Source organism: Haemaphysalis longicornis, unplaced genomic scaffold, assembly GCF_048455015.1.
Source record: "Haemaphysalis longicornis isolate Haplotype H1 unplaced genomic scaffold, Haemaphysalis longicornis Haplotype H1 scaffold_6, whole genome shotgun sequence".
NCBI classification, from domain to species: Eukaryota; Metazoa; Arthropoda; class Arachnida; order Ixodida; family Ixodidae; genus Haemaphysalis; species Haemaphysalis longicornis.
Genome location: NW_027526407.1, coordinates 2574749 through 2602712, shown reverse-complemented (window position 1 = coordinate 2602712; position 27964 = coordinate 2574749). Strand labels below are relative to the sequence as shown.

Sequence of the window (27964 nt, the reverse complement as noted above, 5' to 3'; positions counted from 1 at the left end):
GATGTCTCTGACGGTCTCTATTTCTTGAGGGGGCTAATAGCCTCGAGCTGATGCGTCGACGATGCAGGCGGGCGAGGCATGGTAGCGGCCATGACTGGCGAGGATGAGCTCACCCGTCGGTGTGGCACACTCTTCTTGTGGCAATAAATCATACTCAAGGTATTCAGAATCACGTTCATTCGCGTTCTTTTAGGGTTTGTAAGGTTCCCGTTCCCTGGTAATGTCCAGTGAATCCTTGCAGCTTGCTCGTGCATCTAGAACACTCATTACTCTTTGACAAACGAAGTTTGTTCATTTAAAAAGTAGAAACACCGAGCGCGTGACAGCGCGTCTGCGTCGTTTGGCTCCCTAACGGCTCTTTCTTCACTCAAAGAAAACCGGTCCTACACCAGCGGGTCTCCTTCCAAACACGTGTGTGCATGAAATCTCGGCGCCCACACACGTGCCGTTTTTCAGCTGTATGCCGCTTACCGAAAGAATGATGTTACGTAGGCTGGTCTCCTCCTGAAAAACGGTTGCGAAAAATTCTGCGGCCGTTCGCTTGCGGTAATTCAGCCGAGGACCGCTAACCAAATCAAAAATGTAGATTCTGGGGCGGTACGTCGGCAGGTCTCCTTTACAACACCAGTTGCCCGAAGAAAACGAATATTCTCCCGCCGGACGCGTGGTTCGCCATTGAAAGAGCGAATGCGCGGCGGCCGCACCCTAGCCGGTCTCCTCTCAAACACCAACTGCCACAAGAATACAGATATTTTGTGGCCGGTCGCTGGCCGTGCTTCGGCTGAACACCGCTTCCCTAAGAAAAAATGGATGCCCTGAAGCCGGCGGCCGTTCTCTTTCTCAAGATAGGCCGCCGAAAGTGAACATAATATCTGGGAGCCGGGTAGCTGCCGTTGTGCGTCTGAACACAGCCGGCCGGAAAAATGCCGAAGCGTTGGTTGCCGCGTGTTGGCCGTTCATCGTATTATCAGTGGCTGCCAGAACATTGACGCTGGCCGGAGATACCAGAAAGCGGCCATAGACGGACCGGTCTTGGGACACACTTTCTGGGCAACTTGGGTGTGTGTGTGCGCGTGTGTGTGTATGTGTGTGTGCGCTTGCGTGCGTGCATATGTGTGTTTGTGCATGTGTGTGTCTGCGTGCGTGTGCGCGTGTGTGTGTGTTTGTGCGTTTTGCGTGCGCGTGTATGTGTAGGTGCGTGTGTGTGCGTGTGGGCGTGCGTGTACTTCTGTGTGTGTGTGTGTGCGTGCGCGTTTGTGTGTGTGTGTGGTGTGTGCGTGCGTCTGTGTGTGTGCGTGCGTGCGTGGGAGTTTATTTGTGAGTGTGTGATTGTATGTGTGCGTGCGTGCGTGTGCGTGTGTAGGTATATATAACTGAAAGTCTTGAAAAAAAATTCTCACCAAGCCTTACAGTGAACACTCCACAGGTCCCTGTTTCATCCAGGAAGTCCAATAATTCAACCGTGTGACTTTCTGGGCTATCTGTAAAATACATTTCGACAACCTATATTTGAATGTAGGAATCATCAACTGGTTCAATGGACGTAGGAAAAAAGTGCGCTTACGCAGAACGTTAAATATTTGCGCGAACATTTACGAAAATAAATATTTTTTGTAAACGTGCAAACACAAGCTTCAAAAAAATGTTTTCTTACGAAGCGGGATTTATATTTGCAGTTACACTTGATGTAAGAAAACCTGATCTGACTCATTTTAACGTGTAACAAACAAGCCCTGATATCTCGCAGGTGCTTATAGGGCACAACGCTTGCACAAACTTGAGCTAACGTTGTTTTATGAGCACCATTCACAATTTAGGAAGTGTTTTCAGAAAATTACAATTTTGAATAGATTGTGTTAAAACACCACGTCGATGACTTCGCCAAGTCACAAAAAACGAGGCAGCTACTTTCATTTTTTCGAAGCTGTGCGGAATAAAATCCCCTGTCAAGGAATTCATGTAGCTGGTTTCTTCTCGCTCCTGCCTCAAACTGCCAAGGTGAAAAATATCCAGGATAATCTGAAATAGCGAAACAAAACTATGGGAGGCTTTGATAGAGCGGCATACTTCCTTCCGATAAAAACAATAGTAAAGATTGCAAACAGATAACGACAACTCCCTGTGTTTCATATGTGTGAGGCGACGACACACGTGCAAGCGTACTTCGTGCACTGTCTTTTTCGCCGTGAGGAGTGTGTTTGATACCTACAGAATGCTTCATTAAATTGAAAGCCTGCGAAAAGCCTACCGTGCTTTTGGTTGGCTCTTCTGGAGTTTTGGGGATCTCTCCCGGCTTGTTATCCCAATGTTGTGATACAGTGTAAAATTGACAATATTGTAAAACAGTTTTGGACAGCCCCGGTGAGGTTGAAATGTACTGCAGTAAAAAGCACTGAAGTGCATAAAGTCTTGTTGCCGAAAAGTAAGATCTCATGAGTTACCTAAGACAATTGCCGAAAAGCAATAGGTGCCCACAACTGTTGGTGCTGTCAAAACTGTGCACAGGGTTTGTTTGAGACACGGGAAGATTCGAGCCATTTATATCAGATTTTGGATCAGAAACTTTAGCCCCATATGGTCTTCCAAAACACGCATTATAATTATTTAGAGCATTTTTATGATTAAAAAAACGTAGTATGTTAGACAGCGGAGGTTGTACGAAAATAAAAAAAACGTGGTTAAAGGTGCAGCTTTGCTTTCTCCCCAATTTGAAAACTATTGTTAGTAAAGACAATTATGTTATTCTAGTGAGATAAGACGACGGCCAAAGGGACCTATAACGGCTGCACGAACCTTTTATAATTTACGTAAAGCGAACCATTTTTTCAGAGAGATAGATGCTTAAAAAAAGTTCTTGAAAGAACGTAAAATTACTTCATGAAATTATTGTGGTTCCGGGGTCCTAGCACCCTGCTGCGGTTCCCAAGAAAGACATCGATTCCCGAAAAACGACAAGTTTATTGTGATAAGAGCTCGTCCCTCCAGGTCGAATCGTTCTAAAACCCCCTAACCTACTACCCGAGTCCCTTGGGTGGTCCTGCGTGCCCCTGATTTATGTTCTTCCCATTCCTTCCTTGGCCGTCCTTCTAAGAGTGTTGCGGCACTCCAAGGTAGGGAGAATGTGGAAACGACGAAACAGAAGGCAAGACGACAAAAAAGAAAGACGGAAAAGAAGGTATTCGGCGGCACACGCTGCGTGGGCAGAAGAAAACAATACGGGAACAGAAATATATGGTGCTATGACCTGTGGCTGTACGTGAGGACCACAAGAAGAGGGTAAAAGAACAACTGCTTGCCACCAGTCAAGTCTGAAGATCTCAGCGATTTGTTAGGCACCATCTGCACCTCAGGATGCGTTCAACACGATAACTATTGATATTTCCGTGACTAGCCGTCGCATGGGGACACTCCCTACGGATATGCACTGGCTGTCCACAGCAGTAACAGCGGCCAATTTCATCTCCATCAAGAGAGCAGCCTCGCAACGCTCTCTCTCAGCAACTGGTCTCGAAGGATCTCTGGGGTTCAGAGAAGTTTTTGGGAGACCCTTGAGGGAGGGACTTCGGTCAACGACTGGTGAGCCTGCCAGAAAAGAGTCCCTGTGTTTCCAAACCAAGAACCCTGGCTCTAACTGCTATCGGGATGTTTCAGCCGTGGGATGCGCCATCTAGTATTCTTTTCCGCACATACTGCTTGTATCAAAGAGCGGAAGGGCCTAGTTCGCGGGGAGAATTCAAAGCCGCCGCTGTTCTATGCTGCTGTACACTTCGCTTTGGTAAAGTCTCGAAGTGGTCTCTAAATGCACAAGCTGGCTCAATCACCTCTCATGCTGCCAAGGCGGTACCTAATTCAGTTCGGGTACCAGAGCGTCCACGATTGCACAGGGTGGTCTCGCCATCTGATCCATGCTCAATATCATGACCGCACAACTAAGGTCCAAATCACGAGTCATAACGTCGTAAGACGTACATCACCACCTTTGCGTCAGACGCACCCGGGATAGCTTTTTTGAAGAGCTCCTGAATAGGTAGACTGTATTTGAGAAAGCCATTACGTGGATGATGCGTGCGTGGATGTCACTCATGGCGAATCGGTAGTTGCTTTTAGAGGCAGAAAATCTGGGCCGAGAAGTTTCTTGAAGTCGGCCCAGGATGTGAACGAAGCCTGGAGATGCAACCGGCAGTACACGAGTCAGGGCGAGCTTCTCGAAACCCCAATGCCCCCTTGTATACCGTCAGGTAGCAGTAGTCTCCCACGGACTTGCGGTCTTCCTAGCCCATGAATCACAGCACTCCGATACACGAGTGTTACGATAGCACGTGCTGCTGTGCCCCTAGGCTCGCGGCAGGCGGTTGCGCGTGCTTAGACCCTAGAGGGCTGCAACCAGAAACTCGCCAAGCGATTGCCGAGATTCAATAGATGTTCGTGTTCAGGCTTAGCTTAGCGGCGAGCCCCCGGTCGTCCACTCCGGTAGGCAGGATCAGCTAAGAGACTCCATTGTTGAGGTGACGCGGTGGAGCCTTGTCGACCCAGTATCGAGAAAAAAGCAAGAGATTACCAATAGCTGATTGTCACAGTCAAAGAAGATGCCACCATCCACAAGAAATTCTACCAAAGCTATCGAGGAATGCGGACGACATCAGCGACACGAAACAGTGGCCGCTTTAGAACATGGACACGAAAAAGACCGCGATGTCCTTCCCTAGAAAGGACGCTCGACTCCACGTTCAAGGTACCGAATATAGTACCAAATATAGAATACAGCGGCCAACTAAGTTTAGGGTCGCGGTGCACCATATACTTGTCACGTCGTCCTAACAGTCCCCACTCCATCTGCAGGAGCAATCATTGCGGCGCTGCGGGAAGTCTTCGCAGGCCAGGGGTTGCCGGACGACATCGTGTCTGATAATGATCTCGTTTTCGCCAGCGAGGATTACCTGGCATAGCTGGCGAAGAACGGAATCTCTCGATTGATCGTTCCGCCATACCACCCCGCGTCAAATACTGCTTCAAAGCGGGTGGTGCAAACTGTGAAGGACAAGCTCAAGAAGAGGAAGGCTGGGGAGCTGCGGACGCAGGTTGCCCCGGTCGTCTTTCAGTACCGTACCACACGCCACGACGTCACGGGCCGTGCCCCTGGGAGATCCTGTTGGATCGGATAGTGAAGAGTCTGTTGGACGTGACGCATCCATATTTCCGGTACACAGCGCTCGTGGAGCAGCTGAAGCAGAAGAGCTGGCTGCTGATCGAGAGTGCCGTCCTGGGCCTTTGCCGGAGCGTGGGTTTCCAGTTTTTGCCAGGAACGTCCGGCCTGGTCCACGCTGTCCTCCGGGCACGGGGTTTCTCCAGCCAGTGCGTCATCGTTACTCGTCTGCATGTCGGAAGGGACCACGTGGCACCGGCACGCGGACGATGTGAGGCCTCGCCTAACAACCTCAGCCGCCCTTGAGGAAGCCAACCCGCAGTAAAGCACACAACTACAACCACCGCTACCCGCAAAGCACCAGATGCTGGTGCTACTCGCGCCACTGTAACGCCACTCGCACGTCCGGTGCCACCTGCATGGCCGAGCACTGCAGGCCCATCGAATGGCGCGAGAGTGGCACAGGAAGCACCGGATGCTTCCACACCTACGTCGACACCAGTGCCCAGAAGGAGTGCGCCCAGCGGACAGCGCAAGAGCGTTACTCGTCGGGGTAATGAGCGCAGTTTTGTGTTTGTGTTGGACAAACAAACTAGGGGTAAGGGGTGTGAAAAGTATGTGGAGTTCCCCGACCAAATATTTGTTGGCTGCTAATTCCGGTGGCCCCGCAAGGCTCGGTGGACAAAATTGTGCATGGCTTGTCAATAAACACCGACGAGTACACCAGCTCTCGGTCAGTCACCGTCAACACGAGCACGCTGCTGGTCGTCCCTCGGCTGGAGGGTAGCGCCACCCTCCAACGGGCTTGAATGCGGGCCAAATTTTGACAAACAGAATTTACACTTCGGAAAGGAAAATTACCAAGGAAGTCGTCGCGAAGAAGAGAAGGGCGCTCCAAACGCAAATCACCCAGCTAATTATTGTAGCTGATGCTCAAATGCAGCAACGACCCGACAAACAGAACCTGATGGCCACGCAAGCCCAGATAAAGGTTATGGCATCAAGTTTAGAGAAGTGCAACTAAAAGATTAAAGTTATGCCGTGAATGAAGTGGAGGCAAATGAATTTCAGAGAGTGAGAGATTATTACTTGAAAATCGCGACCATCGCTTCGAAGTTCGAGAGCTATCTAAAGATGGATAAGCCAGGCATGCTGTAAAATCCAGCGGAAGCACAGAGAAACCGGCATAGGAAGAAGACATGCAACTCACTCTGCCCAAATTCTATGAAGCTTGTAAGACTACTGAAATGAGAAATAATTAATTTTATTGGAAATTTCCTTCAATGTACTAGATTTCGGGCGCAATACAAATCAGAAATTAACTTGAGGTCTAATATGAGCAAAGCACAGAAATTTAACTACCGAATGTCTACGCTGACCGGCAAAGCAGCCACAGCGATTGAATTCAGTTCTCAGCTCGAAGCAACTATGAACGAGCTATCGAGATACTTAGAGACATTTGGGAGGCAAGAGAACTGTTGGACCTCCACACAAAAGAACTGCTACGACTCGATAAGGTAACATCAGAGTACCATACGGAAGCCCTGCAAAATATTTTCCAAAAGGTGCAGACAGACACATTGGCACGGCAGTCTCTAAGTGTGTTCATTCCAGTACTGAAGCCAGCAGAGCTGCTGATCCAGTTCAAGACACATGAGGCATCACAAAACCGGTCAATAGGTAACAGCGAAGAAACGACGTCACCAATGGGAAAAAAGTGCCTATGCGCAGTAACGACTGAATAATTCCTAAAGAAACAGGTGTGCTTATCCGAGGAGCTCAGTGGGGGCAGGAGATATTAGGTACGGGACCTAAGTTGGAGAAAAGAAAACCGTAAAGCACTACCGCTAGTTTCTTCAGCTCTTCACACAAGGCCTGGCTGTTCTGCAAGCCAATGAACCACCTGAAGGAAGAATGTACGCAAAGCCTGCCTATGGGAGAGAAAAAGAAGCTGCTAACCGAAAACAGATCATGCATTGGATGCACTCGCCTGAAACATACGGTACAGATTTGCAAAGCAATTGTGTCTGGCAAGAGATGCAAAGACCATCACACAGCATTCATATGCAACACAAAAGGCAAAAAGGGAGAGGAATGCACAATGCAGCAATCAGCAACGTCCCCCATGCAATCAGTGCGAAAACCGACTAGAAACTCCCTGTTGCTGCCAACAGCAATATCATGATACAAGGAAAAGCATCAGAAGGCTTTTGTTGAGTACTGCTAAATAGTGGTAGTGAAATAACCTTCATGACAACATATCTCACAGAAAAGATGAGAGCAAATACTCTACGGGAAGAGAAGCTAAGAATGGAATCTTATGGAGTGAACAAAAAATTGCAATTTATAGACGTCGTAAAAGTGATGGTAAAGAGTCGAGAAAAGGAGTACGCTATAGCTGTTGTAGCCCCTAAAGTAGGAAGTAGATCACGCTGCAATCTCCCAGCACACGACCAAAACATGAGAGACAAGTTGTGGGAACTCAGGGTAAAACTGGCGGACGACGAGTCTGAAAGAAAGGGCGTTGGGAAAACTGGTCTTCTCATGGGGTCAGATTTCTACTGGGAGTTCGTCACTGGACAAATACGAGATATTGAGAACTGACTACTGACTACCGAGATCACACTTGGCTGGATAGTGCATCGGGAAGTAGCCACAACACGATCAGACAGAAAGACACATATTGCGGCACAGTACCTCCAGTTGAAGATGGAACTGGAAAGAGTTTGCAGCTTACAAGCCATCCCGGTTAAAGCAAGGATTATCCACTTGAACAAAGGTAGCCTGGTTGCGGAAAATTCACAGACCAGGTGTTGAAAGAAAATGGGTGCTCTAAGGTTAACTTTCCATGGAAACAAAACATCGATATGAGCACCGACGAGAACACTGCATTGAAACGACAATTCCAGCTGACAAGAAGGTTAAACAAGAACGGAAAAGGAACGAAAGGCATGAGAAAGCCACCTTAGTTCAGGAGTTGCGACAACGTGAGCGAAACTTCAGAATGTGAGTGAAATTTATGGTATAAGATGCCGCAGCACGAGGTAATATGGGAAAAAAGGAAACGACAAAACTTCGAGTTGTTTTTGATGCACAACGAGCTCAATCAAGGGAACGTCAATAAAATACAATTTGGAAGCCCATCCTTATTTCAAAAATATGCTTTCGCTACTTCTAAACTTTCGAGAAGAAAAGTTAGATAGAGTGGGCGACCTTGAGAAAGCATTTCTGCAAATTGCAATTCACGATAGTGACCGATATGCATTACGATTTCTTTGGTGAAAACTCGGCGTTAGAGGCGGGCTGACCAACGAAGTCGAAACTTGAACATTGATCAGAGTGCCATTTGGACAGCGCCAAGCAGGTTCCTACTAGCGGCGACAATTAAACATCTCTTTGCGCAAATGATGGATGAATTCCCCAATACCACAGAGAAGCTAATGTAGGACATTTACGTCGTCGACGTACGTGAATTTTGGAGTAAATACGGTTAAGGAAGCCAATAAATCTCTACAAGGAGTCCAAATAATTTTTTTTAACGAGCATCATTGAATCTTTGAAAATCGACGTCGAATGAAGGAAAGCTCAATATTAGCCAACACTAAAAAAGACACAGCCCACCAAGAAACACGATCGAAACAGCACACAACAATACAGGGTATGCGATGGAAACACGCAGAGCTCATGCTGTCATTCCCTGTAGAAAACCGGATATTCCAAGAGACGATGACAAACATGACTAAACGAGGAGGGTCATTGGTGACGGCGAGATTATTCACCCAATTGGACTAGTATCCCCATTCACGATACGAGCTAACACACGATATGAGAGCCCCTGAAACGTGGGCGCAACATGGGCGGCCCGTCACCATCAGATGAGGGCGATTGAAGGAAGAATCAAAGTGAAGAATCAGAACAGTTGAAACGTCTTGAGGTGCTACGATCTTACCCCAACAAAAAAAAGGACATAGAAAGCCGGCACCTACATCGTTTCTCGGACGCAAGCCCATCGACATACGGAGCTGTAGCGTACATTGTGCCCCAGTTCAAAGACAAAACAAAGTAAGTGACTTTAATGGCGGTGAAAAGCCGAGATGCAGGAATTGAAGAGTTATCCTCAGCCAAACTCGAACTCTTGACAGCGGTTCTGGCTGGAAGGATGAGCGAGTATATAAGAAACATTATGCACAAAACTCCGAAGTGCCAGCCAATGAACGTACTCAATAGTAAAGCTACACTGGATTAAAGGAGACGCCAAAAGAAAAGTGTTCTTCAAAGAGAAGAGCTGATCAGATAAGCGAAAGAACCAACCCAGTTGCTGGTTTATCCAGGGAGAAGAAACGCCCGCAGATATGCTGAAACACAGAAGCAGCGGCAAATGTTTTATAGAGTCGTCAATGTGGTGGCAGAGTCCGAGCTTCATGAAACCATAACAACAGCGGCGGAACACCGAAGCCAACGTGAACATCAACACTGAGACCGAGCGAGACATGATAAAATGAACCGAACGTACAGCGGATCAAGCAACGCAATCAATACACAACATCAACACGTTTCAAAGGCGCACTAGCTGCAGAGGAAGTAACAAAGGCCGAAGAGTACTGGGTCAAGGAAACTAAATAGTGTTTTACGCCTTTCCTAATGAACACATGCAGAAATCAAAACAGCGCACTTCAGCTGCGTGGAAATGAAGTACACCAGGGCGATGGAGACATCCAACGACACAGAGGGTGACTACAATTGAGTGCATTAAGAAATCGCCGTACCACTTCCCCAAAATGCATCATTTACCGAGCTTCTAATCCAGCACGTCCATAACCCAGTGCTGCGCCAAGGTGTTCACGAAAATCTCACAAGACTTTGTACAATGCCGGCAAGCGGTGAAGCGGATCATTAGGAAATGCCAAATATGCAAAAGACACAACGCAAGACACGTAGAACCGCCAATACCTCCACTGCCAGAGAATCGTGTATGTGAAGTGGAGCGATTCGAAGTTATTGGGCTAGACTTGACTGAAAAAGTGTACGCAACGTACAAAGTCCAAGAAGTCCAACAACATGTCCTTATTTTTACATGTCCAGTTACGAGACGAGTTAAATTGGAATTGACAGACAACATGACACCAAATACTTTTCTACTGGCGTTTTGACTATTTGTAGCTAGAAGAATACTCCGATAGGTCATATAATCAGGCAACGCAAGGACCTTACAATGGGCTGAAAGACTGAACACATCAGTTGTAGCAATAATTAATAAAACAGTGACTAGTCACATCAGTATGAACCAGATTAAGTGGAAAGCCGTTGCGGAGTGTGCACCTTGGTGGGTCGGTTTTTATGAACGCCTCAAATGAAGCGAGGAAACAACCATACGCAATGTAATCGCCAAGAGAAGAACTTCCCTTGGGGAGCGTCGGACTGTAGCAGAAAGGTTGAAGCAGCTGTGAACAATCACCTGTTGACATACGCATACGGGAGCCCAACGGGCCACTTCCATAAAAGCAGCGCAAATAACTGGAGCAAGCAGCAGTTCCATCGCTCCACGGTCAAGGAACACAGCCGAGACATTGAAGACGCATGAAGAAGCAGTTGTCGCATCACGCAAAAGTCGCGGGGGAGTTGGCGAGATGAATAAATACTTAAACTAGCTTGGATCAGCGGTACCAGCCAGAGCTGCAAGCAGCCAACAGTTATCGGAAGGCGACGCCGTACGCAGAGAAGATAGACGGCCCAGAACGTTTTGGAGAATGAGCCGTATAGAAAGGATGCCTACTGGAAGCGATCGAAAAATAATATCACGTCTTCTGCGATCAAGTGGCAAGGAGTTACTACGAAGGTCGACGAATCATATATATCCGCTTGAAAACTACTTAAAATGAGGGCGCAAATTCAAACCAATGAACAAATTCCGGTGGTAGGGATCCTGTTTAGATCATCAATACCAGATCTCCCGTACAAGGCACAATAGAAGAAGCTTGGCCTCGTGGAGCATTCAGCAATCATCATCTAGTTTCCTCCTCTTGACAGAAAACAATTGACCACTTCCTGTTGTCTTGCCGGCGGTTCTGCTCCCTCAGACATTGTTGGCTGGAGTTTCCCCTCGGGTGCCTGGGTCTTGCGTTGTCGGTGCCTAATTTATTGTCATTTAGGGCAGTCGGGCTTGCATGACGCAACGGGGATGTTTGTCGCGCTCTTGAGTTTAATATTGCCGAACCAGGTCACTTGCCTTGTTTATAAATGGCATCCACCAATTTTTCATCCTTTTTTGAAATACCTGTTGTTACTTTTTATATTGAGTTTTTTGTTCAAAATTTGTTATCATCACTGCATGCTTTTTTTCTTAGTTTAAATATAATTCAAAAGCTTGTTCAAACATGAAACCACAATCAGACTTGGCCAATCCCCCCGGGTGGGTACGTGCCATTCTTGTTATGGCTCCAACCAGTTTTTTCTGCTATTCCTTTCTCATTAAACTTCCAAAGTGGAAACATCCCGCGGTCTCTGATTACTACAAAACCCTTTGGTAGAGCATGTTGTCGTAGCCTCAGAATACTCAGGTTTCTGTTTTGAACAACACGTAGCGGCACCGCCTTTCTTGTCTTTGTAGCATTGTATGAGAGGTCCTCGCTTTCAGAGAGGTAGCTTTATCCTTGTGCATGCTCGAGGCACAAATTCTAAAAAGAGTGCCAGAGTAAATATTTTCATGAAGAGCCGCATGTAACGTTTGGCTGACAAACAAGGCGACGATGAACATTTGGCTGGGTCTTGCCAAGACGAAAGACCCCGGCCGTTTATTTTCTGCGCTTAAGTAGCCGTGTTCATAGCGGGGAAGGGGGAAGGAAAGCCACGAAGGAAAGTAAAGCAGACGAAATGGGGGAGAGAAGGGCGGCGCGATATCACCTAGGGCGAAGGCCGATAGCAGATAGTCCGGTCTGTTACATCTTCTCTTCACACATTTTCAAAACACTGATTTGTTTTCCACTCGTTTACTTGATGGAAGGATGGCCCGTAGTGAAGGCGCTTTGGTTCACTGCGCTTGCATCCTGACCTGCGCAGTCCCACCAGTGGGCTTCCTGGAGTCTCTGTTGAAGTGGTGGTGTTGGAATCATCACCTGGATTAGCTTGTTCCGCCTGGGGAATGCCTGATGGGTTCCCCGGCGTGATGTTGCCTCGATGTCTATCAGGGCACTCCGTGGAGGGCCTCGAGTCGGAGAGCAGGTTACCGTTACCCACGTGGCTGACCTCGCCATCGAAGTTTTTGTCCGTTCGCTCCAAGTGCTGTCAGTGGCGTCTCAGGATGCCATGGTCTCCTGTTCTCACGACGTATGATCGTGGAGCAGTCTCTTTTACCACTTTCGCTCGGCGTGACCAGCTTCCGTGTTTGATCCGGACCACGTTTCCAGCTTCCAAGGGTGGTAGTGGCCTGCCTCGAGAAGATTGACTCTGTTTCATTACGGGGATCCCTCCGTCGACATTGTATTCAAGAAGTGTGGCGTGCAGGCGGCTGACGTTGCAGTAGTTCTCCGCGTGATTGACCGCTGTCAAGGGGAGAAGATTGATAAGCTAACCGACCCAGCCATGCATCACCACGTGACTCGTGGGTTTTCTTTAGAATACGCTTCACGATCTGCACCCTCTTTTCAGCTAAGCCATTTGACAGTGGGAGCTCGGGACTTGACGTGATATGCTCGAAGTCATACCGGTGTACGAACTACGCAAACTCATGCGATGCAAATTGAGGCCCGTTGTCGGTGCAAACTTGACTGGGAATGCCGTATCGAGAGAAGATAGCAGATATTTTGTCGATTACTTCCACCGCCGTGTTACCTCTTAGTTTCTCGACGTCCGGAAAGTTATAATGGGCATCAAACACAACAACGTAGTGATCTCCAGCGAATGTAAATAGGTATATTCCTACGCGATGCCACGGTCGGTCGGGCGTTGGCTGTAGCAGGAGGGGTTCACTCGGTTGGCTGTTTGCGTACTTTCGACATACGCTGCAAGTTGGCGCTCGTTGTTCAATGTCACTGCTGATTCCCGGCCAGAAAACCAATCTACGAGCTCTAGCCTTACACTTGTTTATACCCAGTGGCCTTTGTGAATTCGATTCAGGCACAACCATTCAGGCATCGATTCAGGCATTGATTCAGGCACAACCACTTTGCAACCCTTGAGCATCACTCCATTGACCACGGATAACTCTTCCGCACATGGCTTCAGTACGCCGTCTAATGGCATGCCATCTTCCATTTGCTTGATAGTGTGGCTGAGAAACAGATCTTCAAAGGTTTCCTTTTGTAGTCGCAATATAGTCGCTTTGGTTATGATGCTGGAGACTACTTGCATTGTGTGAACGTCTCCGTCCTCATCTTGGTCATTTCCGCCAGTTGGTAGTGTGGCCCGGGACAGCATGTCTGCGAGTAACAGGTCCTTCCCAGGTACACACTGCAATAAAAAATAAAATTTTATCAGACGGATAAAAAATCGTTGCAGTCTGGGTGGCATATCTCCAATGTTCTTTTGGGAAATCGCAATTAGTGGCCGGTGATCAGTTTCAACCGTAATCATTCGTCCATATACGAACTGATGAAGTTTTTCACGAGCGAAAACAATTGCAAGTGCTTCCTTTTCTATCTAGGCGTATCGTTCTTCACTCGGCGTCAGCGCCCTCGAAGCGTAGCTTAGTGGGCGCCAGTCATCCTCCTTGTGTCTTTGCAATAAGGCAGCAACAATACCCGTTCCTGAGGCGTCCGCAGTTATCTTGGTGTTTCTTTTTTCATCAAAAAGCGCCAGCAACGGAGGAGTTGTAAGCATTGCGCAGATCTGGTTTCATTCTCGCTCATGGGCTGTTGTCCACTCAAACACCGAGAGAGAGAGAAAAAACGTCTTTATTTGTCCGGCAGATATGACGCGACCTAACGTCGCGCTGGATGGTCCCCTGCCATCAGCTACCTATTCGCACCCAGCCTCCGAGGAGACAGTGTATTCGGTCGCTGACGCTCGAGGGCTTCCAACCCTTGCTGAACGGCCTTACGCTGGGCTTCGTATTCCTTGCTAACTACCGCACCGGCCAGGTGTGGTGGTAACGTCTCTGTAGTACCTTCTTTCACGTTACAGTTCCACAGGATGTGAGCCATCGGGGCTCTGTCCTTTTCACACACCGCACACTCGTCACTGGGATACACTTCCGGGCATACGTGCTTGGCTATCCCTGGTGTCCAAACCGCATGCGCTTGTAGCTGTCGCAGCGTTACGGCTCCTTTGCTGGTGAGCTTATGATGGGGTGGCGGGAACACCCGCCTGCTATCCCTATACCATTCCAGAGTGCCTTTGTACCAGGTGAGCGGTATCACCTCGTCGTCGTCCGTCCCCATAGGTCAGGGGTCCGAGTTTACGCCGCGACTGGTGAGCGCGCGTGCCACTCCGTCCGCCTCCTCGTTGAGGTTCTCGCCCGTGCTGACCGGGCCGACGTGTGCCGGGAACCCCTTCACCGTCACCGGCTGCCGCCTGGATTGTAGGGCCCCGCACACCCTCACTGCGCTGGGGGACATGTTGTCTGTAGCGTAGTTCATGATCATCGTTCACGAATCACTAATCACTCTGGAGCACTTCGGGTTTACAATCGCCAGCGCAATGGCCAGCTCCTCGGCATGATCCGAGCTCCACGCCCGAATTCTGCCCGCTGTGTACAGCTCCCCGGAGGTAGCCGCGACCACGACCGCTGCGTACGTGCCCGGCTGGTCTGGATGCTTGGCGACGTCCACGTAGTATGCGCCAGTGTCCGACGCATGCGTTGCTGTGAGAGCTTTTGCCCTCGCGAGCTTTTGTTATTGGTTGACACCGGGATGCATGTGCTTCCGGATCGGCGGCACCTGCAGTTGGCGGAGCAACCCGCACGGCCGTATCGAGCGTCCTGGCCTCGTCTGCGCTAATCTCGCTAGCTGCGCTGTGCGCTGGGTTTCGGCGATTTTGTCTAAAGTATTGTGCACCCCTAGCTCCAGGAGTCTTTCCATGCTAGTGTGCGTATACAGCCCTAGCGCTGCCTTGTACGTTTTGCGTATTATCGCGTCTAACTTCTGGCGCTCCGCCGCCTTCCAGTCGTGAAACGCCGCAACGTAAGCCACGTGGCTGACCACAAACGACTGCAAGAGCCTGAGGAGGCTTGCCTCCTTCATGCCCGCGTGCCGGGTGGACACCTTCCTGATGAGCCGGATAGCCGTCGCCACTTTGGTATCCAGCTTCTTGATCGTAAGTCTGTTGTGTCTGAGCGCGTCAATGTGCAGGCCCAGCACTCGTAGTGATTTGCCCTACGGAATGGCCGTCCCGGCCTTCGTCTTCAAGTTGATTACCGGCGCGGTTGCGCCGCTCCTGCTCCTCCTGCGCGGCGGGATGAGCAGGAGCTCCGACTTCGCCGGCGAGCACACCAGCCCCGTTCCTCGCAGTTGATACTAGATCTCTTCGGTCGCTCGTTGCAACGCGGCCTCGATGTGTCCGTCGTTACCTCCCGTCACCCAGAGGGCTATGTCGTCGGCGTAGATGGTTTATTTGACGTCAGGGAGGCCGTCGACTCTCTCGGGCACCCCGAGCGTCACCATGTTGAAGAGTATGGGTGATATCACCAACCCCTGCGGTGTACCCACGCTGCGCAGTGTCTTGTTGGGGAGCTCCATGTCCCCGGCCGCGATCGTCGTCGTTCGGTCGGTGAGGAAGTCCCTGATGTATGCAAACTTCGCCGTCCCATGTTCACACGGGACACTTGCTCGGGTATTGCCGAATGGTAGACCCGGTCAAACGCACTTTGTAAGTCCAAGCCCAGCACTGCACGGTTGTCCATGGAGCGAGTCGGTTGGTTGATCACCTCGTGCTTGATGAGTAACATGGCGTCTTGGGTACTCAACTTGTCCCGGAAGCCCAGCATCGTGTCCGGGTACAGCCCTGCCTCCTCGAGGTACGACTGCCACCGATTGAGTAGCACGTGCTCAAGCACTTTGCCCACACAGAACGTTAGCGAGATCGGTCGCAGGTTCTCGATGTGCGGTCGCTTGTCCGGCTTCGGAATAAGCACCACCTTCGCCTCCTTACATTTCTTGGGCAACTTGCAGGCACGCCATCACTCGTTGTAGTATCGCATCAGCGCCATGACGGCCGCGTCGTTGAGGTTGCGGAGAGCCTTGTTTGTCACCTTGTCTGGACCGGCCGCCGACCTGCTGTTGATCGACTGGAGCACCTCGCGGACTTCTCAATCTTCAATGTCCTCGTCGAGGCGGGCGTTATCCGTGCCTGCGTAGTCCGGGAGGAGTTCCGGCGGGGTGGACGGAAGGTACTTGTTGTTCAGGCGTCGGCGCACCTCCGGCTCACTGGGCTCTTGCTTAGCCTTGTGCAGGGTACGGGCGAGGGCGTGGTGCTGCGTCCTCTTGGTCTTGGTCTCGTCCAGAAGTGGCGCAGCATCTGCCAGGTGCGACTCTTGTGTATCTGGCTGTCGGCCTCCTGACAGACTGCGTGCCACTGCTATCTGCAGAATACGGCACTATGTTTCTCGATCTCCCGATTGAGCTCAGCCACCCTCTTTCGGAGCTTGCGATTGTGTCGTTGTTGCTTCCCCCTGTCGTGTACGAAATTCCTCGCTTCGAGGGGGTGCGTGAGCCGACTGTCGGCCGGGGGTGCCATGTCGTCCAGCTCGACTTCCGTGGTGGCTGTTCGCGCCGCTTCGTTGAGGGCCTGCGTTCACTTGTCAATGTCGTCTATCTGTTCTGGTATCCCGCCCAGGACCTCGCAATACGTGTTCCAATCCATAATGCACTGCGCTCTGGGTGCCAGGGGCATGGATTTCAGCGGTACGACGATCTCCAAGATGCAATGGTCGCTGCCGTGCGTCTCGCCCGTATTTCGCCATCGCACCCCGGCTCTTGCGCCGGCCGTCTTGCAAAAGACCATGTCAGGGTTGGTGTTCCGCTGTACCGACGTACCGTGCCTCGTGTATGCCGCCGGGTCGTTGAGCAACTGGTATCCAGCGTCCGTGGTCTCCTCGAACAGGCTTCGCCCCTTCGCCGTCGTCTTCGGCTACCTCCACGCGGTGTGTGGAGCATTGTAGTCTCCGCACATCAGTGCGGCGTTGTCTCCGGCCAACTCGTTCACCTTGTGCACGAGGGTCCTGACCTTTTGCTGGTAGTGCTTCGGATTGCTGTAGATGTTGATCACGAACGTGCTCTCTTTCCTTCTCCTACCCGTGACGATTTCGACCGCTCGGTGCTTGATGGCGCTATTGCTCAGTAGTGCGTTTTCGACGTAGGTGATCCCCTTCTTCACCAGGGTACACACTCCCTGCCCCGTTCCCTTCCCAATCGCTCTCGCGCTGGGTGGGCTGGCGTACGAGCGGTACCCTGGCATTTTCGGGGGATCCTCGCTGTGCGTCTCTTAAAGTAATATTACATCCGGCCGTCGGGTGAGTTGCCCAAGGTACTGTTGTGGTGATGCTCTTTTGCCTTGCAGTATGTTCGAATTCCATTGCCAAATCACGAGCTCTTGCCTGGGGGCTATTGCTGCTCTGGCCATACTCGTCGTTGATTGTGTTGTTGATATTGTGCTCCTGCGCTCAGTCTCGCGATAGCCGCTTGCATATGCACCAGCGTCTGCTGCATCGCCTTGAACATCTGCTCGAGCTTGGTGAGGCGGACGACGATGTGGGCCGTCGTGGCTTCCAGCGCCGGCAGCCTTCGGTTCGTGGACTACTCGAATCTGTCAAAGTGCTCTTCGAGCATGTCGAGTCTTTCCTCCACTCTTTTGATTCTCCTGTCGATAGTGCCTGTCGATGGACGGGCCCGGGGTCCGGGCCCGTCCATCGGGACCTCCTCCTGCGTCATCAACTCAGCCGGCGCCTCTGTCTGTACTTCAATCATGGGTGCTTGTGCTTGCCGCTGGTTAGCGAGGAGCATATCGAGCTTCCTGTTCATTCCTGAAATTCGTGTGTCCTGCTCAGCAATCCGCTTCTTCAGGCGCGTATTCTCGTTCCTGAGCTTGAGCATCTCTGGGCTGGGTTGTGGTGGACTCGCCGCTTGTTTAGGGACGGCCTTCTGCTCTGGTATCTCTGGGCTGGCTACGTCGGCCCACGCCACGCGTTCTTTCGATTTGGTTTCTCTGACTCTCCAGCTCGCACTGCGGCTGGCGCTGCGGCGTTGGCTGGCGGAGCGCCGGTGGCGGCTGCTGCGCTGACGTAAGCGACCACGCTCGCCCGCAGCTGGCTCCCCCGCCTGCTCTTGCCCTACCACGTGGTCTCGCGGCTGCAGCTGCGGAAAGTCCGCTAAGCCTAATTGAGGCTGCTTGTGCTCAACGTGTTAGTGTTTGAGGCGAGCAAAGTTCCCAATTATGTAAAGTACGGCGCTATGTTGGTGAAGTGTAGGTTGTACCGGCAGCATTTGGAGGTATGCCGCTGGTGCGGCAAGGTTTGAAATCGAACCGATGTGTCCCCCTTTCCAGACACTAAGGTGTGCTTTGCATGTAACGCGCCGAACCCCGGTTCGGATCACGAAAAAGAGTGTAAACCATGATGTAAGCTATGCAATGGAACACATCCCACCGGGGCGGCGGGATGTAAAAATCAAACACAGAGGCTTCTTTTACTAACCTTCGAAGCAACGCTGTTCTGTCGCTCAATGATGGCAGGTATTTATTATTGTAGTACACGAAACCGAGCATTCTACGCACACCCTGTTTATCTTTTGGGACTGGCATGGCACGGACGCTTTCGATTAAAATGGGACTAGCACGAATTCCGTCTCTTCATATAAAATCGCCAAGGAATATAACCTGTGTGGTGCAGAACACACACTTAGCTGGAACACACACTTAGCCTGTCCAAGCAGTGAAGTGACGCGTTCGTCTTGTTCTTCTTTTGAGTGGCCGCATAATAAAACGCCGTCTCCATAGACGCGCACTCCCGGCAGACCTTCGAACATATCTGTTAACGTCTTTAGGAACACCTCGCTGGCCGGGGCAATTCTGAAAGAAACACGTAAAAAAATAGCGCCAATCCACCCTGTGGCTGTGGGTGGAAAGCAAAGCTGTAAACCGGACCCACAAGGATCACCCATGCGACGTCACTTCAATTCACTCACGTCGCTCTACAAATAGCGAAACCAGAGGGAAGTGAAATTCACTTACCCACACCCTCTATTAATTCAAAAAGATATTCTTGGTAACGTAACGTAATGCATGAAGCATGAAAGGTGGTTAATTGAGTTTTATTGGTGTAGCACATGGGTGGAAACTGTTTTTTTATATAATTAAAGCTCAAACCCGGTGTTAAATAATCTCACCTATCCGTCTCTTCCGTGGCGGACGGAGGTGACGAGATCGGCGTCAGAGGTGGCGGAGGAGTAGGAGAAGAAATAGCAGCAGCTTCTATTCAGATTTCTGAACGGCCAAGAGTGCAGGCCAGGGCAGTGGTTCCTTTTTCACTGTAGCCCATATTCAGTCCGCGCCGCCTGTGCTCAGTCCACCAGCTGAAGCTGGGTAGACAGAGAGTGGCTAGACAGCAGCATCTCCCATTGCTCTTGTTCGGTAGTTGATGGATAGAGAGGAGAGTACTCAGGGCTAGAGTCGCACACCCCGATTATCTGGAAGAGTTTTCCTACTTCTGTGCAAAATTTACTCAGCGTCGTAGTGATTCGGGTGCATTAAGTGAAGACAAGTCGGGTGTGGGAAGAAGCCAGGCTGTATGAGCCGTAGGATAGTTTGTTGTTTTATGAAAAGGTCAGGGTAAGGCGAACGTATTGTCTCTCTCAGAAGGCGATAATACTGGGTTATGTCCCTGGACGAGACAAGCGGGTGACTGTCCTCGCGCAGCCCAATAGCACGGGGGGTAAAAGTGGAGGCTTGGTGGGCGTATTCGTTGCCCTCCATTGAAGCGTGAGCGGGTGTCCAGATGAGCTGAATGGAACTATTTGGACAATGGGTTTTTAGCACACGCAGCGCAGGTCTGAAAAACAATCCCGACTGCTAATTCCGGTAGGCTTTGTGGGAATCATTCACTACCTGAGGAACCCCTCGTTGAGTGAGAGACAAGGCGATGGATGCCTCTTCTGCTGCCGTCATGTCTTCGGTCTTGCCTGACACCCGGTATCTACGTTGAAATGTATCACCTGACCGGCTATTTTGCCGCGAACCATCCAATCCGCTCCTATAGCTCCGGTGACGCCGCAAACGCTGATGTCCAAGATGTCAAAGGTTTCGTCACTTTCTTCCGATTTTAGCACCTCGTTTATATCCTGCGAGCATACTTGCAGCATGCGGCCAAGTGATTTCGTTTCTTGCATGCATAACACGCTTTTCCATATGCCGGGCACCGCTCGGGGGCATGTAGCTTTTTACAATTTCGACACCGAGTTCCATTCGCAAACTTCGTGCGGTTTGTCCGGCGTGTGAAGTCAACGTGCAGGCTTTCCTTTGACCATGCTGCGCTCTGAAGGGCAGAAAGCTATGCGGCTTTGCAAATTTCTTCTGCTTTCTGCAAGTGTACGTCTTTGTCACTTAGCAACTTTTCTTCGACGTTTTGCGTTATTTGTCCCAAAAACCACTTGGTCCCTGATCAGAGACTCTTCAAGTGAACCGAAGGTGCACAGCTTTGCTTGCTTCTTTAAGTCCCGTAGGAACCGCTCAAACTGCTCGGCCTCTTCCTGTGTTCGCAGTCAAAAAATGCGCCTTTCCTAGACTTCATTACCCTGGTCGATACAATAGTCTTCAAACTTCCGCACTAACGTGTCATAATCTTCTCTGTTCTCACCTGCGGCAAACGAGAAGTTGTTGTAGACATCGAGCGCGTCGTCCCCCGCGGTGCTGAGAAGAATCGCTGCTTGCACGGCCGATGGGCGGGGCTTTTCCGGTTCCGTAGCGGTGATGAACAGCTGCAGCTTCTGCTTGAATACCAGCCAGTTTTTCGGGATGTTGCCGGGAAGGTGCAGCGGTTCGTTGGGCTTGATGACGTCCATCTCGAACGTCAGGACGACTTGTTACACCATGTAACGTTTCGCTGACAAACAAGGCGACGATGAACATTTGGCTGGGCCTTGCCAAGACGAAAGACCCCTGGCCGTTCGTTTGCTCCGCTTAAGTAGCCGTGTTCACAGCGGGGAAGAGGGAAAGAAAGCCAAGAAGGAAAGTAGAGCAGACTGAAGGGGGGGGAGTAGGGCTAGGCGATATCGCCAAGGGCGTATGCCCATAGCCGATAGTACGGTCTGTTACAAAGAGTATTAGAAAGAGCGCGCAGAGTATTCTAAACCGCGTGGTCATGTCGCCTTGATAGCAAGTCTTTGCTTGGGTCACCGAATGGTGCCGCCTTTCTGTGACACTTCTTTGCAACGCAAAAGCGTTGTGGGTATTCAGGTCGGTGCTCCATTTAGTAGGTTCATCTACGGCCACGTCGTTCTGTTTTGTTGTCAAGAGCTGCGGTCCTGCTTCGTCAGCCCTCTACCGGAACCTATTCTCTCTATAAATACGGTTATATCGTACACAATATCCGAACTTAAAACGTAGTTTCTAAGTATAGCCCGACGCCACCTATGTAAAAGTAGAATGGAGCATAATCTAGTTTGAACATAAAATATATACACGCAGCGCCAGGACAACTCAGGTCGTTTAGTCCGAGGACAACAGACACGATGGCGCTTCCTTATCAGGGTCTCTGAGCATAGTCAGGCAGTAATACCATGTAGAATTTTAAAACGCAATCGCCAATTCGTCGGAAGTTTTTATTGGACAACTAGACATGGTCAGGGTACAAGAAGTGACCTGGACAGTGTGTTATTTTAAATGGTGGATAGGAAATAAATTTATTGCAAAAACACGCGCGCGGTGAATTGTTCTTTTTTGTGTGTGTTGGTCTATCACGAGGAAGGAAGTGCCGCCTGGTCCGCAAGTAATCATCACGGATACCTGACAGACTAACTTAGATTGGTGCACCACATCTAGGAATGCTCTTTGTGGCACTAACAGCATTACTCACCGGAAAAAACCCCAGCATCCTGGTTTAGTTGTTGGTCCCACTTCCCATGGTTGACCGACCGTATTCCCCTCCCTCACAGAGTTTAAAGGCGCAAGAAAAACTCAGACTCTAGAAGAGAAAACAAGCAAGACAAACCAAGCGCTCCTTCCAACTAACATTTATTAAAGAAACAACTAGCAACAGAGCTTGAATTCCTAATGAGCGAACACAGTGGTGACGTCATATTTGCATAACATATAAAGGCTGGTTGTTTTTTTATAAAGCATAGTTGGAAGTGGCGCTTCGTTTGTTTTGCTTGCTTTCTCATCTGGTGTCCGTGTTTTTCTTGCGCCTTTAAACCCTGTGATCATATCGAACCAACTGTCCCACATCAAGCTATTGTTACCTCTCCCTCAGGCTACGGCTGCCCTACACCAAAGGAGCACGACGGTGGTCAGGCCAGGGATGCAGCAGAGGGTGCTAAGAATTTCTGGGTTCTTTGGCAACGTGCAAAGCGGTACTGTCTAGCGAGGGAAGCTTAGCGGTTCTCCCATAATAGCTTTTCCCCGTTAAGTAGGCTATGAGCGCGGTAAGAGAGGTTAGAGAAACAGGCGAAGGCTTCAGGAAGGCTGGTAGAAAGAATATTTAGAGCGTTAAATGTCATGTTTATGTACGGTTTTCATCTCCAATGTTCGGGTACTGCAACTCATGTGTACGTCATGAAGAAAGCCAGAGATATTTTTTTACTCTTTATATTCTGGAGCGCGCACTTATCAAAGTTTAGCATTACCTCTTTTTCTTGAACTAAAACGATACATTGAGCATGGCGTTTTGCAGAGTTCAAATAGCTTCCATTCCGTAATTTTGTCGCAAAATACCTGTTCATCAGGACAAGTCCTACGTTAACTGGTCCTACTGATGGAATACAATTATTCTTGATGGGAACAGCGCCAAACAAAACTTGGACATGAAAGAACCACGGGACGAAGCGCTACAAGAACTGCGCAAACAAGACTTGAACAAGCAAGAATGACAGAACGAAGCGCAACACGAAACAGAACTTGCCCAAGTTTTCATGATGGGAACAGCACAAAACAAAAGTTGTCCAAGTTTTGTTTTCCGCTGTTATCATCACGACCCTGTGCCAACAAGCCCAACTCGCAGTTCTTTTCAAACAATTATTAAAGGTAAGAAAAGCAATATGAGCCAAAAACCGAGCCTAGAGTAACTCCTGTCAATGCCAGCGTGATTGCCAATGTCTCATTCTAAAATTACATGTAGTGCATTTTGTTTTTAGGCATTGGCCAGCGCAGTTTAAATTGGCAGTGTCGGAAAAGACGTTTTCCGGATGTCTTACTGGCTTTACATAATCCAGGCTATCAAATGCTTTTGGTAAACAAAACACATTACGTCGATTTCCTTCTTAATATTAAGGCCCTCTGAGATATGCGGCGGTTAAGCTGCATGCGTGCGGATATAGAGAAGTGGTGCTAATTGCGCAATAAAATTCTCTCGTTCCTAGGAAAAGGAGTAATTTCAGAATGACATCTTCAAGTATTTTACCTATTGTTTGTGTTAAAAAACAAAAAGTGTGACCACACTTCTAGTTCCTGGTTATATACTGCCACAACACTGACGATGTTTCCTTCACGGGTAAGACACCGATGATAGTTACTCTTTTAAAAAAGTTTGTTTAGGTCTATACTATTAGTGGTGCATAGTTTACCAAAGATGTTGTGGATGTTACCGGATCATATTTATTTTTTGCGGCTACAACAAGGGATTGAATAAAACTTTCGTACTCAGGTAAAGTAAGTGGGTCAGTGTGCTTGAAGAAACACTAATATTTAGGGTAAATGGCCATTATCCACTGTATACCGACTTCAAATACACATTTTTGAGTCTGCATTTATTTGGCATTATTTTCTGAGAATCGACATGTTCTAACATTTATTAACATCAAAAACGTCCCACAGTATTCGCAGAGACTTACGTAATCAGTTTGGTAGAGTTCGTGAAATAGTTTGCTTTTTGCTTTTCAAATTTAGCTTTCATGTCATCGATGGATCTCCTTAGATTACTGTTGGCTGCGGTTGTGGAATTTAATTTCAAGGCTTACTTCGGGCGTTTTCTTTGCGCTTTCGTAGAATTTGTCGCAGGGTATTAGTAGCTTGTGCTAAATACTTTTCCCTTCCTAGTCAGAAGGTGGTTTTCGATGCTGGGTGAACGATAGGCCCAATACTTTTGCCACAGTTTGTAAGGTAAACAGAAACATAGCTTGGAACGTTTAAAGCCACGGAGTTCAATAATCAGGCGATTAATTATTCTGCTATTATATGCACAACTGAAGTGGGGATATTCCAAGCCGGACTTTAGAGTTTGTATATCCTGCAGAACAACGCCGCAGAAGATGGTCTGATGAAATAACATCAAATGTTTCAAAGGTAGAATTGTATCACGAAAAATTACTGTAAAAACCAAAAGCTAAAATATACTCAAACAATGATCCGGTACGGTTATACGCTAATCTACTACTTCTATAAGGTGAAATGAAAGCAATATGTTTAGTGAGGCCTCAGAGCAAACAAAGTGGAACTGCGTCAACTGCCTTTTCATATATATATATACATAAATTAAATATACGATAGAGAAGTGAAACTGAAAAACATACCAACATTTATTCTATCGTTTCGACCAGGGACCAGTCTTTTTCAAAGATACAAATAGTGCTGATCAGTTGGGGCTAAATACATTTCCCTTCTGGGCGGAGCAAGCACATGTATCAAGCAAAACCTAGCCTCTATGCGTAGAAGTATGCGAGCCCCCCTAACGCAATGGGGTGGGGGGCGGAGAGACGCGTTGACATAGTGCCGGGGAACAGAGGGGAAACGGGGGCGTAATCAAGACAGGCGAGGTTATAGGATAAGAGGAAGACGCTGCATGGCACTGAAGTCACCACGGGAAAGCAAGAAAGTGAGGGACTAAGGAGGGGCTCGTTTCCTGCTCGTATCTTAACTGGAAATTGACTGGTTAGGAAAAAAGGGTGGGGGAGACCAGAGTTAATTACGGACGCCTAGTGCAAGCGTTCACACACGCACACACACAAACACACCCACACAAAAAAAGGAGGAAGAAGGAAGAAAGAGGGGGATTGAGACAAGAGAGGTGGTGTTTAGCGGGAGCGGTGCGAGAACCGCAGCTGGGCGGCTGCGGCGGCTGACCTTGCGGGAATGGTCGCCCTATTTATTATTCTTGGCTCGTACTGCTATGCGTCGAGCTTTGTTGTGTTGTGGGTGCATGTTTTTTGGTGTGGGGGCTACCCTGACGGCTTGTCTGAGTTGGAGTGTAAACCGTTCCTTATAGTCTTGCAGTGGTGGTATGGCATATCCCAGCCGTCGCAATGTAGCTCATCCCGTTTGTGTTAGACGTAAGTGTTCCAGTTGAGACCTATGATGCGCCTCCTGTATATCCTCCCACGTGTTATGTAGTGCAAGATGCAATAATATCTTCGTCGATGTTTTTTGGTGCAGTCCTAAGGCTGTCTTATATCCTTGACTAATGATGACATTGAGCGTGGATTTCGGTTGTTTTCAGGGCCAAATAAGGTGTACCGTAAGCTACCCGGCTTATGGGTATGGCTTTGACAATGCGCACTGTGTCTGGCTCTTGCAAACCAAATCGGCGGTTTGACACGCGTCTTATGAGCCGGATAAGCTGGCTTAGTGTCTCCTGAAGCGGTGCAACCAACTGTATGAAGGCCTGATTCATTTTTTGGTAGTATAAGACCTAGGATGCGTAGTTTAGATACATTTGGCACTTTTGTGGTCCTTGATGGTAAGCTCTGGGTCGGGAGAGCTGCGCTTTCGTTGTTGCGCCGTCCCGATGCTGAGAGTGAGGAGAGCCGACTTCTCCGGAACAGATTGGAGCCCTTTATCGTGAATGTAACGTCGAGCTTCGTTTATGGCTGCTTGCAGAGCATTTTGTTGTTTCCCTATTGATGCTGTTGGTGTCCACAGGGTGAGATCGTCCGCATAGAGATAATGTCTAAGATGCGCGATATCTGGCAGTAGGGGAGGAAGGTCCTTCATAGTAATATTGATTAAGAGCTTGGGAAATAACTGAGCCTTGCAGAGTGCCTCGGGAAATTGTATTGAATTTTGTTGGGCGGAGGTGTGCGATGCCATTTGTTGCCGTACGGTCGGTTAGAAGGCTGCGAAGTAGTCGTACATGCGCTCTCCACAATCAATGGAGGCTAGACCTTCGAGGATGGTCTTATGACTGATGTTATCATACGCGCCCTTGATGTGCAATGTTAAAATGCATTTCTTGTGGGTATCGGTGAGGCGATCAATCATCTCTTCTTTCAGTTGCAGCAGGATATCTTACGTGGATAAGTGTCGCCGAAATCCGTACATAGTGTCTGGGAAGTGTCCAATATCTTCGTTTTAGAGAGAAAGGCGATTGTGCACCATGTGTTCCTGTAGGTTTCCTACACATGATGTGAGGGAGATGAGCCGTAGGCTGCCGGGAGCGAGCGGTTTTGTAGGTTTGGTTATAAGTGTGATGTCTGCATGCTTCCATGGAGAAGGCAGCTTGCCGGTCGTTCATTGTTCGTTGATGTAATTTAGAAGAACCTTTAATGCTTCTGTATCCAGATACCGGAGTAATTTGTTTCAAATTTTGTCATTTCCTGGCGATGTATTTCGAGTTAGACGGTGCGCTGCTGACTCTATTTCGACGAGGCTGAAAGGGGCGTCCATTTTTGGTATAGAAGCACCCGTGTATGGTGCCGTAATCCGACTACTCGTGGTAAAGGGGACCGTGACTCGAGTGTTTACGACATGTCGAGAGTGGTCGACCAGCGTTCAACTCTCTTAAGCTTGCTATGGCACCAAGACTGCTAGAACAGAGGCCCTCGCTATGCATGTAGCGAATCAGAATTGGAAATGAGGGGTTGTTGAACATAAGTCAGTGGCGCCACCGTCGCCGCTGTGCGCGGGCGCTTGTTCTTGTCGCTCCACAATATTTCCTTATGTGTGCGGGATACGTGACGTGTGCGTCAAGTAGTTCCTTCCCCACGCGTGGACAGGGTAAGCGGCACCTGTTGCTTCCAAAATGTATCGCCGCACCGTGAGTACTGCAGACTTTTCAGCTCCTGAAAGTCTAGAAGCTCAGTAAGCCTAACGGATCCGATACGGGTGCAGCCACCGCCGCTCTCATCTTCACCCGCCTCCCTGAGCATTTGGGCTTAGTGCTGGGACATAGAAGTGGCTGCGTACACACCACCAGACACCGCGTGGCGAAGCAAAATCCCCGCCAGCGACAACGCCCCACCAGCGCCCGCTACCTCGGTTCGTCCCCGCCGCGCCGCCCGTCGTGTACGCTTGCCGCGTACTACGGGAGAGGCCTCTACCGCAACCCTACAACGCCATCCGCAGCCGCTTGTTACCGAGTGTGTGCGATCTTCGAGCCTCCGGAGCTACTCGATGCCCCCGAAGGAAATGAACGGGAGCGTTTTCGTCAACCGGGAGGTCACGTGACACCCCGCAGCTTGGTGCTCGCCGTCTCTCTCGCAAGGTGCGTCTGCCCGCTTTCGAGGGGAGTGCCCACTACAGACGTATTTTGTGGTCTGTGTTTTCTGGTGTTAGTCGCGGACGCGTGGTTTCCAACTCACCACGCCTGACCCTGTGAGTGCGAATGCGACTCAAAGGGAGACGATTGACCGGAGAAGACTTCGCGATGGGTGTTGATCTGTGCACGTACCGTATTCGAGTAGGTTGCTTTGTTCGCGCCGGTTGCTCTACGCATAATGATTGTCCGGTGTGGCTTCAAGCCAAAATCTTACT

General features: G+C 49.4%; 1 long non-coding RNA gene across 1 annotated transcript in view; it reads right to left on the bottom strand.

Annotated features, from left to right (window-relative positions):
* Positions 1-27964, bottom strand: part of LOC144141361 (uncharacterized) — a 95977-nt gene that overhangs the window by 45986 nt on the left and 22027 nt on the right. Inside the window, exon 2 of the long non-coding RNA XR_013316550.1 lies at positions 1401-1481. This is a non-coding gene — a long non-coding RNA (uncharacterized LOC144141361). The remainder of the gene's footprint in view (positions 1-1400; positions 1482-27964) is intronic.